Raw genomic sequence first — 7,279 nt, forward strand, 5'->3', positions numbered from 1 at the left:
TCTGTGCTGCCAGGCTCTGGGTGGGTGAATGCAGCAAGGGAGCCTGGCTGCAGCTGAAGAGGGAAAAAATGCATTAAAAATCCAAACAAACGGCTTTTAACCATCTGAAAATCTGCAAAAAACCCATTTCAAAGCATCCTGGGTTTGAGTCAGCTCCTACAAGCACACACTGCATTTCCAGCTCACATGCTTGCTCTGCTTTTGATTTTCCCTTTTGGCAATTTATTCAGAGTCGAGTTGGTGGGTAGAATCTCTGAGGAGAATAAAAGCCAGTGTTTTGAGAACTAATGAAGTAATTATCTAAAGCATTATTTACAATGATTATTTAGAAGATAATGAGACCCTTTAATTCTGTTTGTTCTGCATAGCTAGCCGTTCAATAATTCAGGGTGTTGCCATACAATTTTCTCTATGTTTACTTTGCACATTTTTTGTTTGGGAAAGCGTCACATTTTTGTGCTGTGTGTAAAGCACAGACCTGGGCCCCCTTCTGGGCACTGTGTGTCAGATGGAAATGACCTGGCTGGAGCAGGGATTTGGGGCTCAGCTCCTCCTGATGTGCAAAGAGGAATTGCTGGGGTGAAGCTGCCCCTGCTAAAGCTGCTCTGGCTCTGTTCCTGCAAGGGCACTGCTGCAATATTTCTGTGCCTTGATGTTCACTGATGCTCCTGTCAGCATTCCTCTCACCGGAGCTTGGCTTGCAGTTTATTTTCATTTTGGGAGCCGTGATGGTGATGTTTCAAATGCAAGGTTTTTTTTAAAGAGCTCATTTGTGTAGGAGAAATTCAGAGCATCATTAACATTTCAGTAGCTAATAAAAATTTCACTGAGAGCTGCTAAAATAAACAATTGTGCTCAGTGCCTCAGGGGTGGGGGCTCCCTGGGGAGATGCAGCTTGTGAGAATTCCTCCTGCAGCAGGGCAGTGTCCTCTGCTGGGCTGAGGGTGCAGAAACCAGGAGGAAACATCTCTGGGGCTCAGGGCTGCAGCTCCCAGGGCTGCCCATTCATTTAGGGTCAAAGCAGAATTTTATTTAGGGCCAAATCAACCCCCCAGGAGTCTCCCCACTGCCTGCAGGAGATGCTGCAGAGGGTTCTGATCTCCTCCCTGCTCCTGCTCCCCTGAGCAAACAGCACAGGAGGAGAACAGATTTATTTTACTGAGTGTATTAAACACACAACCAAGGGCCCTTCTGGAGTCCCATAAAAGTTAAAAGTTCAAGAGGCTTACCGAGCAATACACTGTTGGGTTTCACATGGCTGCTATGCAAAAACATCAAAAAAAATTAATTTAAATGGTCAACCTGCAGTTAATTATGAATAAAGTGAGATTCTGGATTGCAGCACAGTGACCTAAACCCGAGTCCCACAGCCTGGGAGAGAGCTGGAAAAGGGGAGATGCTTTCTGAAACAAAGAGTGGCCAACAAGCAGGATCAGGATCAGAATCCCCCTGAGATCCCCAGAGCCCCAGCCTGACCCAGCTGCTGTGGCTGCAGAGCTGCAGCGTCTGGGGATGTGGAGCTGGGATCCCTGTGCCAGCTCCAGCTCTGGAAATCACTCCAGGGCTGTGGGGATGTGGAGCTGGGATCCCTGTGCCAGATCCAGCTCTGGAAATCACTCCAGGGCTGTGGGGATGTGGAGCTTGGATCTCTGTGCCAGATCCTGCTCTGGAAATCCCTCCAGGGCTGTGGGATGTGGTGCTGGGATCCCTGACCAGATCCAGCTCTGGAAATCCCTCCAGGGCTGTGGGATGTGGAGCTGGGATCACAGTGCCAGATCCTGCTCTGGAAATCCCTCCAGGGCTGTGGGGATGTGGTGCTGGGATCCCTGACCAGATCCTGCTCTGGAAATCCCTCCAGGGCTGTGGGATGTGCTGCTGGGATCCCTGACCAGATCCTGCTCTGGAAATCCCTCCAGGGTTATGGGGATGTGAGCTGGGATCCCTGACCAGATCCAGCTCTGGAAATCCCTCCAGGGTTATGGGGATGTGAGCTGGGATCCCTGACCAGATCCAGCTCTGGAAATCACTCCAGGGCTGTTGGATGTGGAGCTGGGATCCCTGTGCCAGATCCAGCTCTGGAAATCCCTCCAGGGCTGTGGGGATGTGGAGCTGGGATCACAGTGCCAGATCCAGCTCTGGAAATCACTCCAGGGCTGTGGGATGTGCTGCTGGGATCCCTGACCAGATCCTGCTCTGGAAATCACTCCAGGGCTGTGGGATGTGCTGCTGGGATCCCTGACCAGATCCTGCTCTGGAAATCCCTCCAGGGCTGTGGGGATGTGTGCTGGGATCCCTGTGCCAGATCCTGCTCTGGAAATCCCTCCAGGGCTGTGGGGATGTGTGCTGGGATCCCTGTGCCAGATCCTGCTCTGGAAATCCCTCCAGGGCTGTGGGATATGGTGCTGGGATCACAGTGCCAGATCCTGCTCTGGAAATCCCTCCAGGGCTGTGGGGATGTGTGCTGTGATCCCTGTGCCAGATCCTGCTCTGGAAATCACTCCAAGGCTGTGGGATGTGGAGCTGGGATCCCTGTGCCAGATCCAGCTCTGGAAATCACTCCAGGGCTGTGGGGATGTGGAGCTGTGATCCCTGACCAGATCCAGCTCTGGAAATCACTCCAGGGCTGTGGGATGTGGAGCTGTGATCCCTGTGCCAGATCCTGCTCTGGAAATCCCTCCAGGGCTGTGGGATGTGGGTTTGCTGCCTTCGGGGTCCTGTGGGGCTGAGCTCAGCTCGGAGGCAGGTTTGGAAAGATGTTCATCCCACAACAAACAATGCACAATAAGGATTCCAGTTGAACATTTGTCTCTCTCCAGGATTTCCCAAAGCCTTGCCTGCTCTGTCCTTGTGTCCCCACACCTGCCATCATTTCTGATGTCACTGTCCCGGTGCAAACATTCTGAACACTCATTGTTCCAAACCTTGGCACTCCTCGTGTTCCCACAGCCCAACCCAGCCCCTGCCCACCGAGTCTGCACTGACCTTAAATCAGTTCATTTCCATGTGTGGAAGGTAATTTGCACTACTGCAGTACAGAGCCATTGCTCACTGCTCATTACACAGCTCCTCAGCAGTCACTGATGGCAGGATTTTAAAAAGTTCCCCTAAAATGAGGGTCAGAAGCACAGAGGCTCTCAGAGAGAGAGGGCAGCTCTGGCTCAGGCTGGGGGGCCTTTTTGGGGTAATTCCAGGGTGCAGCAACCCTGGAGACTCCATCCAGCCCCAGGGCCAGCTCTGGGCTCTGCCCTGCCTGGGCTGACAGCTGGGCACTCTCCTCTCCCTTGGCTCTGACACTATTTATAGACAGATTTTGTCAGAGTTCCCAGTTCTACAGTTCCCCCTAATGGGTTCTTGGGCAGGGTTTTCCTTCCAATATGAGGCAAACAAAACCGTGGAACAAATCAGTCTTAGAAACAACACACAAATTCACAGCACAATTAAATTCAGTGCTGACGTGCTTTAAATCACAGCTAATATATTTATTTTTTAATCCCTAAAATAACAGAAATCACTACAAACTTCAGGTGGGTTTGAAGACAATAAAGGCAAAATCTCAGTTTCCCTGCAATCCAGCCAGATTCCCATGTCCCTACACAAGAGCTGGGTTTGGGTTACATTTCTGCTTTCTATGTTTTCCTCCTCAAAGCTGGGTCATTGCTAAGGCAAGCATGTGCTGAGCAGTGACTCAGCCCTGTGGGCCAGGATGCTTTTCTTGGGTTTCCACTGAGCATTCCTTTCATCCTACACAGACAGAAATAAGTGCCCTTGGTGACTTTATGCTAGGAAAGTAAATGTGGTGTTATTTTAATTGCATTAAAATATCTTTGCTTAAAAGGGGAACGGTTTCATCAATATCTGTCACAGCTTTAGAAGTTCTGCTCACACCCTGCCACCCCCAGTGCCACAGCACAGGGCAGTGATGCACAGGGATGGGATGGAATGGGATGGAATGGGATGGAATGGGATGGGATGGGATGGAATGGGATGGGATGGGATGGGATGGGATGGGATGGGATGGGATGGGATGGGATGGAATGGGATGGAATGGAATGAGAATAGAATAGAATAGAATAGAATAGAATAGAATAGAATAGAATAGAATAGAATAGAATAGAATAGAATAGAAATAGGAATAGAATAGAATAGAATAGAATAGAATAGAATAGAATAGAATAGAATAGAATAGAATAGAATAGAATAGAATAGAAATTAGAATAGAATAGAATAGAATAGAATAGAATAGAATAGAATAGAATAGAATAGAATAGAATAGAATAGAATAGAATAGAATAGAATAGAATAGAATGGAATGGAATGGAATGGAATGGAATGGAATGGAATAGAATAGAAATTAGAATAGAATAGAATAGAATAGAATAGAATAGAATAGAATAGAATAGAATAGAATAGAATAGAATAGAATAGAATAGAATAGAATAGAATAGAATGGAATGGAATGGAATGGAATGGAATGGAATGGGATGGGATGGAATGGAATGGAATGGAATGGAATAGAATAGAATAGAATAGAATAGAATAGAATAGAATAGAATAGAATAGAATAGAATAGAATAGAATAGAATAGAATAGAATAGAATAGAATAGAATAGAATAGAATCTCTGCTTTTCATTCCTGTGTGTTATCCCTCTTTACCTGTGATTGATCAAGTAGGATTGTCTCTCCCTCACTCACAGCTTGAATGAAATGAGGAAGAAAGCTTTCAAATAAAGCATTTATGCTATGATTTTTGTGAGAATTTGAATTAAATTCTTTCCCTCAGACAAAGCTTTAGCAAGAATGACATGAAAAATGTATTTTCTCCTTCCTGGGCTGTCAACCCTTCAAGTGCATTGACACTGTCATCCAATAGCACTGCTGTCATCACAAACACAACCACAGAACGCTGCCTCCAAACACACTCTGTCAATGCTGAGGCTCAACACCTGCAGAATACCAACAAACAATCCCAAAGCACAAAAGATCTGGGGATCCAACTGCTGCAAGGGGAGTGTGAAGAGCTCCCAAATCAGCTGAGAGTAGGTAAAAATTCAGTTCTCGATATCAAACTGTGCTGGGAAACTTTTACAGAGCTGGGGGTGCTGTGAGGGATGATTTGGGGCAGAGCATCACTGGGGCAGACACAAACAGGGACCTGCAGGAGAGCAGAGCCTGGGCAGAGGATGGGCTGGCCTGGTTCAGTCAGATCCAGCTGGGGCAGCTCCTGTGCCACTGTGTCCCTGTGTCCCTGTGTCATTGTCCCTGTGTCCCTGTGTCACTGTGTCCCTGTGTCCCTGTGTCCCTCACTGTCCCTGTATCCCTGTCCCTGTGTCCCCGTGTCACTGTCCCTGTGTCCCCGTGTCCCTGTGTCCTGTGTCACTCTGTCCCTGTGTCACTGTGTCCCCGTGTCCCTGTGTCCTGTGTCACTCTGTCCCTGTGTCCCTGTGTCCCTGTGTCACTGTGTCACTGTCACTGTCCCTGTATCCCTGTGTCCTGTGTCACTCTGTCCCTGTGTCCCTGTGTCCCTGTGTCACTGTGTCACTGTCACTGTCCCTGTATCCCTGTATCCCTCTGTCCCTGTGTCCCTGTGTCACTGTGTCCCTGTGTCCCTGTGTCCCTATGTCCCTGTGTCCCTGTGTCCCTGTGTCCCTGTGTCACTGTCCCTGTGTCCCTCTGTCCCTGTGTCCCTATGCCCCTGTGTCCCTGTGTCCCTGTCCCCTGTGTCCCGGTGTCACTGTGCCCTGTGTCATTGTGTCCCTGTGTCACTGTGTCCCTGTGTCACCATGTCCCTGTGTCCCTGTGTCCCTCTGTCCCTCTGTCCCCATGTCCCTGTGCCCCTGTGTCCCTGTCCCCGTGTCCCTGTGTCACTGTATCCCTGTGTCACCATGTCCCTCTGTCCCTGTGTCCCTGTGTCCCTGTGTCACTGTCACTGTGTCCCTGTGTCCCTGTGTCACTCTGTCCCTGTGTCACTGTCCCTGTGTCCCTCACTGTCCCTGTGTCCCCGTGTCCCTGTGTCCCTGTGTCCCTGTGTCCCCGTGTCCCCTGTGTCACTGTCACTCTGTCCCTGTGTCACCATGTCCCCTGTGTCCCTGTGCCCGTGTTTGGCAGGACAGAAATGCAGGATTGCAGAGGGGACACGGAGGAGCTGTGGGGCAGTGGCAGCAGGAGCTCTGTGGCTCCTGTCCTTGCTCCCTGGCAGCAGCACAGCTGAGCTCCTCTCCTGCCTTTCCACCCCAAAAGGGAGCTGGGAAGGGGAGAATTTGTCACCCTTTGTTCATTGGAACAGCCCTGCAGGGCTGGCCTTTCACACTGAGGGCAGGGAAACTCATCTGAGGATGTATTTTAAATAATTGTCTCATGTAATTCAGAGGGACTGGAAAGAACATGGAATTCACGACAGCCTGTGAAAAGTGACATGGTTAACAAGGTTTGTCACAGGCCCTTACAGCTGCAGGAAGATGGATTTTGTTCTCTCTCTTTCTCTAAAGGGAAGGGTCATTCTTTGGGGGTTGTTATTCTGGGGGATTCCATGGCACAGAGCTGTAATTCCCTTTTTTCTCTCAGCAAAACTGTTCTGTATGTTACATATATTCTTACATGCCAGTAGCCCATCAACAGCACAACTGCAGCCAGAAAAAATTATTATCAAGCTATATACTTAATGCTGGTATTTGGCCACACAAACTAGCAAATTAATAATAAGATGTTTATGATAATAAATCCTAACATCTTACAGTTCCAGTAAAATGTCAGTTCTCGTCTGCTGTGGCATAACAAGTTGCATATGTCAAATTTTTTATGACTCAAATTGCTAAACATGTTCTTGAGATAAAGAATATGTTTTAGAGCCTTCATAGCAGTGAGTTTAAAAAACCTAGTTGCTATTTTACTTTCAGAGTGACTTAATCAAATCTATTCATATAATTTTCCGTATTTTTAAAAGAAGGCTTTCAGAAAGTTGGTGATAATTTGCATGTTTTATCCACGTGTGTACCCACACACCCCACGTACAGACACACTTTTAAACCCTCCCATGACAGGGAATGAGAGGAGCTGGTTTGGCTCAGAGGAACATGTTAATAATGCCATTTTACAGAGGTCTGACAGATTTCCAACTGCCAGGCCTGGCAGCCTTTGGTCTGTTTGTGCAAATGCACACCAGGGAGCAGTCACGTTCCTCCAGGCTGGACAGACAGATCCCCAAAACATTCCCTGGAATGTCTGGGGCACTCTGCTGCAGGTCCAGCCGGGGCTGCAGCTCCGTGTGGTGAATGCTGCTGC

This window comes from Catharus ustulatus, chromosome 18 (genome assembly GCF_009819885.2).
Source record: "Catharus ustulatus isolate bCatUst1 chromosome 18, bCatUst1.pri.v2, whole genome shotgun sequence".
Lineage (NCBI taxonomy): Eukaryota > Metazoa > Chordata > Aves > Passeriformes > Turdidae > Catharus > Catharus ustulatus.